This window comes from Artibeus jamaicensis, unplaced genomic scaffold, assembly GCF_021234435.1.
Source record: "Artibeus jamaicensis isolate MK-2021 breed Jamaican fruit bat unplaced genomic scaffold, CSHL_Jam_final contig_465, whole genome shotgun sequence".
NCBI lineage: Eukaryota > Metazoa > Chordata > Mammalia > Chiroptera > Phyllostomidae > Artibeus > Artibeus jamaicensis.
This window is the reverse complement of record NW_026521843.1, coordinates 5780248-5793050: the sequence shown is the minus strand read 5'-3', so window position 1 is coordinate 5793050 and position 12803 is coordinate 5780248.

Here is a 12803-nt window from a genome sequence, read left to right as displayed (position 1 = left end):
CTCCAATGACTTCGCGTTACATTCAAGCTGAAATCCAAATTCATTGCCGAACTCATGACGCCTCCCCACTCTGATGATGCTTCACCTGTCTTTAACTCCATGTTTTCCAAACCATCCTGCCCTGCCCACCCTTCACCTTACCCTTCAGGTCTGATAAACTCCTGACTAGGTTCTGAAATGCAGGTGTGGTTGTGCCCATGACACTGTATTCTTCTTCACCCAGCTCCCTTGTGTGTACCCGAGAGTCATTTTCTCCTGGAGCTCCTTCCTGCTGTCCAGTGTCTCTCCCCTGTGTGCCCTTGAATCAGCGTCTCTCTGCCTCAGTGCTTCGACCACATTTGATCACAGTTATCCAGTTATTGAGTTTTTAACCACTATTTACAAGTGCTTGGAAGACAGACCCTGTGTCCTTGTTTACATTATTTTGTGTTAGTTTGGGGTATACAGCATAGTGATTAGACAATCATGTGTGGGTATGTATGTATGTGTGCATATACGTATGTGTGTGTATATATTACAAAATATCCCCCCTATATTTCCAGTACTCACCATGCAGTTATTATAATATTATTGACTATATTCCCTATGTTGTATTTTATATCCCCATGGCTATTCTGGAAAAACCAATTTGTATTTCTTAATCCATGCACCTATATCTTTATAATTCCCCTCTGGGCTTTTTCTGGCTCTGTGCCTGGCACAAAGTAGGTATTTAATAAAACTTTGTTGAATGACTGAGTGAAGAAATGAATAAACAGGTACATGAAAAGAAGTCTAATGGGGCGAGTAGTTTAGAACTGGTGATATGTGCCAAAGAGTTCTCTGCTTCAGGAAAACCAGACCTAGATGACGTGTTGTATAGACCTGTGGTTTTTAGAACTTTACATCTGGAAATGGCCATAGAGATTCCCCATGCTGTTCTGATAATCAGGTTCAACCGCTTCAATTGATAGAGGCAGAACTGGACCCTGAGAAGTTTCAGGGCTCGCTGAGGGCCACAGGACCACCCCCTAAGGGACAGAGCAAAGGACTTTCCATCACTGTTGATGTGTGGCTATGAAGAGCTAGTTACTCCTTTTTTTCCCACCAGAATTGCAATAGTACATGATATGTGCTATATTCCTAAAAATATCTATTGCTCAGAAACCCATATGGTAAGAGGCAGGAGTTCTAAAAGAAGATTGTTCAAACCACAGGGTTCTCTTAAGTTTTCAAGTTTTACTGGGGAGAATTTCAACATTTTTCTGAAATACACTCTTGACTCATGATGAGTTAAGAATGCATTAACACCCCCAGAAAATATAACCAAGAAAATGTGTTTCACCTGGAGGTGTGTGGTCTAATTAAAAATGAATAAAACCTGAATATCTCAGTTTGTTCCTGATACTTATTTTCCCTTCTATTCTGAGTGAAGTCCAATCAGCTACTTAGTTCTTTTTATCCAGTATCAAATATCAGGAGAGAGTTAAATTTCTCAATTCTATTGGACAATAGGGATAATTTTGATCAGGAGTTCTCCCAGCTTGGTAATGGTAATATCAGAGGCCCTACTGGTTTTTCAATATGTCCAATACTAAAATAGGCATATACCTCTTGATAAGCTTACACAGATTTACTATAATAGCAAGTTGGCTGACAACTGGAAAGTTGATCCTGATAGGAAGCTCCTATAGGAAGTTACATATTTCTTTGACCGATAACAAAGGGAAATAAACAAAAGTTAAATGTTACAGAATAAATGTAATTTATCTGGTAGACAGTTGCTTTCTAAAACTGGGGTCCAACCCCCCCCCAAAAAAAAACTAACACAGCTTCCTTTGGTTGATGCCTTGTGGTGGAATATGCACTCTCCTTGTTTCTCAGGTTGACATTCAGGAAAAAGACTATGGAAGGGCTGGAACAGAACTCGTCATTTTACTATGTGCATTGAAGAAACTTGGAGATTGAGCAGTGTCCTGAATTGGACCTCTCAAGGACCCTTGAGGTCAGAAGTGATTTGTGTCAAAAAAAAGTTGTGGGATTTAGAGAACTGGGTAGAGGCTCATGAGTCAGCAGACTGAGGGACCATGCTGGGGTCCCTTCTGATATTTGAACTTGTAATATCAAGCATAGGTGACCAGATATGAAAACTGGAAATGGGAGCATTTCTAATTTATATAAGAACTCATAGCTGGTTAGTGGCAGAGCCTAAATCCTTTGCTGATTGCTCAGTGCACAAAAGAGAACAACTCTATTTTGTTGTTGAATTAAAAGAAATGTGTTGAATATATTGGGGTGGCATTGGTTAGTAAAACTATATAGGTTTCAGGTGTACAACTTTGTAATACATCACCTGTATTGTATATTGTGTGTTCAATATCTCAAGCCTTCTTCCATCACTATTTACCCCTCCTTTACCCTTTTCTATCCCCCTCCCACTGCTGCCCTTTCTTGATAATCACCATGTTTGTGTCTATGAGGTTTTTCCCTTCCTTCCTTCCTTCCTTCCTTCCTTCCTTCCTTCCTTCCTTCCTTCCTTCCTTCCTTCCTTCCTTCCTTCCTTCCTTTCTTTTTCCTTCCTTCCTTTCTTTTTCCTTCCTTTCTTTCTTTTTCCTTCCTTCCTCCCTCCCTCCCTCCTCCCTCCCTCGCTCCCTTCTTTCTTTCCTTCCTTTTTCCCTTCACCTTTTTCACCCAGTCTCCTAATCCCCTCCCTTCTGACAGCTGTCAGGCTATTCTCTGTGTTCATGAGTCTGTTTCTATTTTGTTATTTTTTTCATTAGATTAAATAGGCCAGTCAGAGAAAGATAAGTACCATATGATTTCACTCATATGTGGAATCCTATATACAACATTTTTCGTATCTTGTATCTTCTTCCATATCTTATATCTTGTACTATTTTTCATAGTACATGGCTTGATACTTTCTGCACAGGCCTTGCGTATCTAAGTTTGTGTCTTTTGCCAAATTGCTGTATGGTCTTGATTAAATCATTTCACCTTCCTAGCTCTCACTACATGTCTTCTAAATTTGAGGCCAAAAAGTAGTTAAGATGTTTTCTTGGGACTCTTATTCCTTCTTTAGAGTTGCCTTAGGACAGGGATGAGGCCAGTTCCGCTGTAATCAGGACTGATTATAATCTTTTAAAGAAAGCAGCCCTAATATCTTATTTTTATGCTTTCCTGGCAAATTATTCAGCCGAATTGCCTCTTAAATGGATCAACTTAGCAGGCAGTTTGAACGTCCACGATTTTATGGAAATGAGTGATTTCCTTAAACTGTAGATATTTTCCTGCTAGGCTGAATTGTTAATTTAAGGCTTTTTAGAAGTTCTAACTCATGTTATTTCCCTTCCTTCAGTGATTGATTGGCACTGGTTGAAAATAAAATTAGAAGGTGTCCCCCAACTGTGAAATGATTCCTAAGGAAGGTTCAAAGTGTTCTCTTTCAAACAGCTCTTTGATTAGGGAAGTGGTTTATTTCCTTAAAATGTCTTGGATGAAATATCCAGCCTGCTTAGAGTGATCTAATGTTAATTGAGAAGGGAACTTAGTTTCACACTTTACAGCCATCTTTTCATAAATGTGAAATCTGAGGTCCTAAAGTCTTTTTCTGATGGGGCCAGGGGAGCAAACCAATTCTACCGTAAGATAAGCCCTTTATTAATAGCCATTTTTATATTTGCATAATACTTTAAAGTTTACAAAGCACTTTATTACATAATACTTAATTTCATAAGCATGCCCAGCTAGTGAGAAAGAAAAAGTTATAAATATCTAGGTTTTTTTTTGTTGAAAAGATAATAATTTGCAAAGTCAAGAAGAGAATTAAGACTTTCTACATTAGACCAGTGTTATTTCTACTCACTGATCTGTCTTAAATTTTTAACATTGATCATAAAAATGATAAAATATTTGGTGCTATGGTTATTTTTAACTATTTCTCAATGAGATTGCTTCTCTCTCTAATAAAATTATAATGAACAGGGAGATGCAAATATTATAGGAGAGGAGTCCAATCCTGAAATAGTACAACAAAAGCTTAAATATACTTTTATGCTTCTTCCCATTATTTTTAGCTGAGTGGCAGGTAATAAGAAAGGCTGGGGCAACTGTATAAGTCAACAGTCCTTCATATGTCACCAGTTTCTGGGTAATGTAAGGGGGAAGCATTGAGCTCTACTCTGTAATCTAACCAAAAATTATGTCGAGCTATCGAATCATCAGACTCACGGGAGACAGATCTTGTGGGTGCAGTCATCTCTCTAGCTTGTTGAGAATCTTTTGAAACAGCATTGACATGGCTTGCTCTAACTTATAACACTTTGCTAGAAGATGATCAGAAACAAAGTTATCAAATAATAAGTCCCACATAAACTATTAAGTCAGTCAGTAGAAAACATAAGGAAGAACTAGGTTTTAACTGGGCGTAGATATCTGCATTGAGCCATGCCATGACCATGCTAGAGATTTAGCAGGAGCCCTAGAAAGGGAGGAAAGAAGGAAAGTTGACTGAGAAGAGCGCTCTTTACAAGCCAGATTGGAAGTATGTTCAGCTCATTCTGTATTCTAACTGGTGTTCTCTAGAGTCCAGTCTGGTGTGTATGGAGGGAGTCACATGGCAATGGTACTAAGAGTTATGGAAGCAAATAGTACTTGAAGTCAGGGAAGGTCCAAAGGGAGAGCTTCCAGATGGTCTTTTCTATTGAGTGATTGGTGGGATGGGATCCAGACCTGTGAGTGATAAAAATGGTATGAAATGGACAGTGTGATAGGATCCAGATACATGAGCAAAGTAAGGGCATGGCCTCAAAAGTTATTGCAGCAAGATCAATTTCATAGGCAAAATGGTGCCTGGGAGACATCAAACTTCATACATTGTCATTTGCTTTGTCTGTGACCATGGTCTTCCTTTTTCTTTTCTCTAAACTGAGTATATTATCTCATTGCACTTTTATGAGGAGGTTATACATGAAAAACACTGGATTTGGAGCAGATTCTAAATGAAAAGTAGCTGCTCTTGAGTAGTAGATGTTATCACATTATTATTATTATTATTATTATTATTATTTCCACCTCTTTCTCATCTTTATTAGTAAGCTCCCCACTCCCATTTTCCAGTCACAGAGGCTCTACTTTCTGTCTTCCTTAGATTAAGAAAATTATCACAGACTGGTCTCTAACTGGTCTTAACAGAGACCCAGTCATTGACTAGCTTGAGTCCCTCAGCCATCAAATACCTCAGAGGCTTCCTCTTTGACAGAGATTATAAGGTGCTAGTGGAGGATTCAGTTCCCTGGTGGTGGGCTCAGAGGAGTAAATACAAATGCAAGACAACCAACAAGACTCTGGGCTGGGAAGGAAAAAGACGGTTACAAGACCTCTTTACCCCAGAGGCAAGAAAGGCCATTTTTGTCTTTTCAACACAATCATGGAACCATGAGCTCCCCCAAAACAATAGAAAATGTAATACAAATGGGTGGACACATGTTAGATAGGCTTTAAGAATTTCAAGGCTATTTTCATCCAAAAGCTGGAAGAAAATGCTGTTGTTATTAGATATGTGAACCAAGAATAAATTTTGAGTGTGGAGTGATGCAGACCCCAGATCGTGGGGTCCAAGGCATTGTGGATGAGATATGAGAAATTCACATGGACTCCTGAGTGCTGTGGAGGAAAAGAGATGCCATGGTTTCTCTCTCAAGAGGAGTAAAAGCCTCTGCCCTTGCCTTGACCAGCTTTTATTGCTTCTCCGGGCACATTACATGATGGTCCTCATTTACTATGCAGAGGTTTGCTTTAGGTGGCTGCGTTTACAGAAAACATGGGAGAAGATGTCACTAATCACATCACAAAAGAAGGATATTTGCAAATGCAAAGGGAAAAGTGGTTGAATCGGTTACACTCATCCTTGGAAGGTTTAGCACAGACTTGAGGAAGTTACAGTAAGCACTTGATGTCTCAATTCAGGGTGAGGGAGTTTTAGCAAAAGCACGTCTCATAGCAGTCTAGGTACAATGCAGGCCTGATTCCCCATGGGAGAACCTATCCATGGGTGTGGGTCCTGTGCATCTCCGAATGGGAGCTGGGCCCAGGTCACGCAGAATGGTCTCCATAAAGAACATGTGGGAGGGTGGGTGTAGATTGCCAAAGAATAAAACATTGTGTGCCTCCCTTTTTTGGTTTTCCTTGCCATTGTAGTTTTATGTTTGATTTTGTGATTTATGTCTCTCTACCCAATTAGATGTCAGCACTGTAAGAACAAGGGATTGTGGCTGCCTTTTCTCTCACTCTATCTTCCACATTTCCTTTGTTCCCTCTTATTTGCTATGTGATATTGGTCCCAGCATTGGCCTCATCTGAGGTTCTGCCTTCCTTGAGATAAAAACTGAGACATGATGTGAAAATTAAATGCAATCATGTTTGTGGTATGCCCTGGAACTCAGAAAACACTACTGAATGTTCCTCTCCCTCCTCTTTCCACTCTTCCTCATTTTAAATAAAGTTCCTTTAAGTTGATGTATGTTATAGAGTATATAACAGGCTCCCGAACATTATGACATCGAAGTCTCATAACAGTTCTGTAAGGTATGCAGAGAAATTGGTATTGTCACCATTTTATGGTTTCGAAAATAGAGATCCAATAGGTTTATGTGCAGTCAACTCAAGGGCCAGATTTCTGGTCATGAATCTTCATGGTTTAGTGTTCTTCCTGCTAAACTAGCGCACTGCTTAACTGCATGCAGAAACCAAGTTCTGATCACTTTGTTGTTGAGAGAATAGCAATTTCGTCCCCTCTGAGCCTGAGCTTTCTCATGAACAGTGAACATTGAAATACTGCGTGAGATATTACTGGTGAAAATTAAATGATATAATATATGCAGCTCCACTGGGTTTTCAAGTAGTTCAGTGTTCATAAAAAGTTTACTTCTTTCAATTGCTCACTCACCAAATTAAAAGCGCACAGTGTTTACTTGGAAAGAAGTCTATACCCAAACATTTATTTTCAGAGGGAGATTAATTGAGGGCACTAGTCAGAATAGAGAGCTTTGGGCTAAGATCCTGCCTCTGGCATTCAGCAACTTTGGAATCTGGCAAGAACTTAACATTAGACTCAGTGTTTTGTTGTTGTGGTTGTGGTTTTGTAATAAACACATATTAAAGTATCTAGATAGCACCTGGCACAAACAAGAATTTTTATAAATGTTGGTTATTGCTACTCTCACTACCGTCACTGTAGCTATGACTGCTCCTGCTGCTGTCTCGCCGTCCCTGTTGGAATCATTACCATGCTTTTCAACAGACAGAAGGAGCATTTGTTCAGTTGTTTTTTTAAGTTATCAGACCATTAACCATTTTGTTAGTTTCCTAGGGCTGTCACCTAAAGCTCCAAAACTAGGTGTTGTGAAATAACAGAAATGTGTCGTCTCACAGCTCTGGTGGCTAAAAGTCAGAAATCAGTGTTGTCTGTTCTTTGCAATGGCTCAGAGGGAGATTCTCTTTGTGTCTCGAGCTCCTGGCGTTGGCAGGCATCCCTGGTAGGTGTACAAATGTAGCCCTCACTTCTGTTGTCAAATGGCCTTCCTTTGGCTCTGGATCTTTACATCATCTTTCCTCTGTGCATGTCCATTTCTGTGTCCCAGTTTACCTATGAGGACAGTGGTCATATTGGATTAGGACCCATGCAAATGACCTCATCTTAACTAATCACATCAGCAAGAGCCCTGTTTCTACCTGGGGTCACATTCCGAGGTCCTGAGGGTTGTTAGGACTTCAGCAACATAGCCAGGTACAATTCAACCCATAACAAGCATTGTAAAAAAACAACAACAAAGTATTAGTTTATATTCAATGATTTTGCAACTGTTTAGCCCCTCAGGTGATTTGAATTTTGTCAGCTAAAATGTAAGCCTTTTCCCATGATATTGATGATTTCTGTACTTATGAAAATCAAACCAGGTGTCTGGGGAGTTAATGGAAATCGCAGGACAGAGTCTTCAGATTGCCACGGATAGCTGAGATAAATTTCTGCACAATTGGGAACCACTGGAGCATACTTTAGATCTTCATTCATTCTGGGAAAATGTTTGGTCCTCCCCGAACTCCAGCAGATGCAAAAATTGGAATCAGGGAGTCAAAGAGTTGACAGCTAACTTTACACAGGACACCATCACAGGAGGTGCATACAATTAAGAGAGTTTGCGAAGAGAATGGGCATCTAAGATCATTGAACTCAGCTCCTGCCTTTCAATGGGTCCCATGTCCTCCTATTGTAGACACTCTGGCTCCATGAGATGAGTAAAGGGGCCAGACAACTGGCAATGTCAAGTAGGGTTAATGCTATAAATAAGAAAATAGTGTGAGAAGAGAGGACTGTATTCCACTCCAGGGCAAAAGTGAGGCTATCAGTTCCTCTCTTCCCCTTGCCCCGTGTGCTCCTGTCACGGGGAGGGGAAGGTGATTATAAAACCAATTGATCAGGGAGAGTGAGGTGATTTTACATTCAGATAAACTTAAGAAAAATTAATAATACTTTGTCTTGTATCTATCCTAATTATAGGCATAAAAATGAAAATTAATCAATTGCCATCACTCCTTACATTTTTGTGGTACTCACAGAATTCTGATGTGGTAGGGCTCACTAGAAGGCGAGATGACAGACAGATCCCTGTGTCCTAATCCCTGCACCCTGGGGATATGCTGCCTTTCTGGTAAAAGAGACTTCGTAGATAAGATTAAGGATTTTGAGATGGGGAGATTCTTCTAGATGATCAGAGTGGGCCCACTGTCTTGACTACATTACATTAAGAAGGAGGCCAGCTGGTCAAAGTCAGAAGAAAAGATGTGACAAAGAAATCGGAGGTTGGAATGACACTCTTTGAAGACTGTAGAAGGGGCCAGGAGGCCAGGAAAGCCGGGACCTCTGGAAGCTTGATGAGACTAAGAAATAGGTTCTCCTTTAGAGAGTCCAGAAGAGATGCGGCCCTACTGACACCTTGATTTTAGCCTTCTGGCTCCTAGTACTGTGGGAGAGTGTATTTGTGTTATTTTAAGCCACTAAATTTGTGGTAATAATGCTGCAGCAGCTATAGGAAAGTCATACAGAGTCACTTAGGGAAGGTAACACATTTTAAAGAAGAGTAAATGAAGGAACATGGTACTTAAGTGACTCAATTTCACATACTTATTAACTAGCAAAGTAGCTTCTTCATTTAATCCTGCTGTTATTTATTTATTTATTTATTTTCGGTTAATCGATCCACGTGTACTTTTTGAGAACCAAAGTATTTCCCAGTACTGCTCTTTGGGTTTCTTAATTGAAGTTTAACAAGGGCCTCTGAGACGTACACTTGATCTGGAAAGTCGTTTGAGTCATCATTGATGTGGACACAGAGGGAAGAATAGGGCTCTCAGTTGGAAGGCCCTTTGACAAAGCAAGACTCAGGAGGTGGACTCAGTGCAGAATACACAGGGCTGCAAGCTTAGGCCTGGTCTGGGAGGCAGGAGGGCAGTTTGAGGCTGGTGCTTGGCCTCCCTGGGTAGGGACCCTGGGAGATCAGAACCTACACCCAGTCCAGGAATCAAGGTAGTGCATTTAACCCTTTTCTTACGCTGTGTCCTTCAGCTCTCTGTGTGTGGTAGGAGCGTGCTAAATGGAGGAACACAGAAACATGGCTCAAGGAAGAAATGGTTTGCCCTTGGGCACAATTAAAAGTGGACGCTCTTGGAGAGCACAGATCCTCCTGGCTCCTGAACCAGTAATTCACTTTCTCCCTCATATCCCACCTCTAACAATTTCCAAACAAATAGCATTTGGCACATATAATCCAAAGGTTATAATGGTTCCAGTTGAATTTTGGGCTTCTCCTCTGAGTAGCTGTGTCCCCAGATGAATGGGTCGAACTTTCCTAATCATTTAGCCATTGTGAAGCACAGGGGTGAAAGCAGGTGGAAACTGGAAGCTATTTTACCTGGTAGGTATTAATTGTGCTAATCTTCCTGGGATATTGTGTGCATTGTTTTTTTCCCTTTTAAACTTAAAATAACTCTTTATGAGAAATGAGAATTACATATCTTATACTTTCTTTGAAATATCATTATCCTTAGTAAATTCTTTTATAAAACCAAAATAATATTTGCCATCACTCTATTATTACTGAGAGTACTGCTACTCACTATAGTTAGTATTTATCAGGTACTTATAAAAGTTGCCAAATTGGTATATAAGGTATATATCAGTATTATATCTTGTAACAATTAAGTGGGGTAGGATGTGTTGAAATTCCCACTATTGATAAGGAAACTGGTCAGTGAAGGTGTCCTGCATAAGAAAGTCAGCCTATGGTGGCAAACGGTTGCAATCAAGGTCTCTTGACTCTCAAACTGTGCAATTTAGCCACTAAATCAGGCTGTTATTTGAAGGTGACATCTTCATTTTCTATAATTTTGGAAATGCAAGATGTAACATAAACTGAAGCCTACAAGCGATACTTAAGAATGTTTATTGAATTAAATTTTCACTGTGAACTGAGGCACTGAATTCGTATTAAGCTGCCTTGTACATGGAGGGTCTGAGACACTGAATCACCGAGAAGCACATGAAAAAGTAAGTCCTATCGCACTCTAAATTATTGTTAAGGAAAAATGCATTGAGTGCATTCTTCTGGAAGTTTTCCTATCACGTACTTGCTGGAAAACAAGTTCCAGAGTGCTGGGAGACCAGTGGGTCGCCTTCATTCCCTCCTTTTGACAAGGCAGCCAGGTGGCTCTCTCAGGCTCAGTGGTCTCGGGGCAGGTCAGAGAGCACTGGGATCTAAACTCTCTACCTCCAAGTGATCTTTTCCCCAGAGACAGTTCAGTGACATGAAGCAAGCGGTCAATACCCAAGCAGGTGGGAAGGCCATTTCTGTATCACAGGCAGAATGGGTCCTGCCTCTGGCATCCGTCCATTCTCTTCCCTCTGACATCATCACGTAACATCCAATACCGACCTGTCCACCTCCACGAAAATCTGTCATGACAGCTAACACAAACGGCTTTGGCCAATAGTCACAAGCAGTGACTTTATTAACTAATTAGTTGATTGATGAATGAAGTTTCCAGCTCTGAGAGCTTGTTGACCAATAGAAAAGGACCAGGAGCTACTGTAGAAACAGATCACTGACATGATAGACAAAGAAGGTGTGATATTTCCTTAGGTCAGAAGGAAGAGGCATCTTACATTATTTATAGAAATAACATCCTTTGGACTATCTCAAAAACCCTATTGGGGCCCTTTCTTGATCCAGAAGAATGCTATTTTTAGTAGGAAGGATTAGTAACCAACAGCCCTGTGTGCAAAGGCCACCTTTTATTTACTGGACCGAAATAAAAAATAGTGCATCAGTGGATAGACCAGCTGCACATTAGACATACTGGGGTCATTTGAGAACACAGATTCTTATGAGCCACTCGGAGTTTTCTTAATCAGTATTCAGGCGACTTCGACAGTTTCTCCTGGACAGTGCCGAGGTAGAACCAGGTAGGTAGTAGCTAAACTGGTGCTTTTTAAAAAAAAAATTATGAAAAGCATTGGGAAATTCAACCTTCTTAAGCACTTTAAACTGATCATTTATCACCACTTGTTCCAAGATTGTACTAAACACCAACCTGATCAGGTCAACTGCTCAGGGTTGCATCAGCCTTGCGAGAGAATCTTCTGCTTATATGTGATGATGTCCAGCCCCGCGAGCAGATTTTCTTTAGAAAACAGGCCACAAAATGGAGCCAAAGTTTTTATTTATTTATTTATTTATTTATTTATTTATTTATTTATTTATTTATTTATTTAAGCATCTTCTCTACTTTAATGTATATGTGGGGTGAATACCAGTGAGTACAGTATCTCATTCTTGAGCAGACTTATATAGAGGAAAAAGCAACAGCAAACTTTAGCCTCTCTGTTCTTTTAATCCTTTCAAAAACTCAGTGATATAGGCAGCTCTTGGATATTAAAGCTGAGTTTGAGTTGATATAAAAGCTGAAGCTCTTATATCAAAAGATGACGACACTCACCCAGGATGGCACAGGCTAGAAGCACTTCCCAGCAGGAACCAAACTCAGGCCTTCTGACTAATTGCTTCTTCCCATCCTTGACTGTCCCTGATTTGACAATAACGGTTGCACATGTGCATGCATGTACAAACCCACACATGAACATGCACACATATGTGTGCACACACATTAGAAGGTGGACACCTGTAATCTGAATCAAGCAGAGGAACTTCATAGTGATTTGTCCCGTAGATAGACTAGTAGAGCATGATTGATATCTCCCCTGTATATACATTTTTCTTGTAATGTTTCTGCATTTGTGTTTAGCTAAGTATCAATCTATTCGTAAGAACTGTATACTGTCTTATATGTGCCTACAGTGTGTGTTAAATATTTATCAAAGTGTAAGGCTTGCTAGTAGTCTCCTATTCATTGGAATCTCCACCAATGCATACTCTGGCTCATCCTCCCTATTTTCAGGGCTCTGGCTTTTTCCTCTATAAAATGGGTGTTCTTTGGGACTCAGCTTTGAGGTTCTATGGCCTTTCCTGCTATTGTTTGTTCTGTATGAAAGTCTTGTTACCAGCAACTCTGCACAAATCTTTCCAGGTGGGACAGCTCCAGATGTCAGCCTTGGGATCCAGGACAAGCAAAAATGCTACTTCTTGCCCTGAATGGTTATGGTGTACTACCTGTACCTCCTCATGTCTCCCTTCCTTATATTATAGTTATTTTCATAAACATCTTCTTCATCTTGCTGAACTTGGGGCCTGCCTTACTCATCTGAGAGGCTC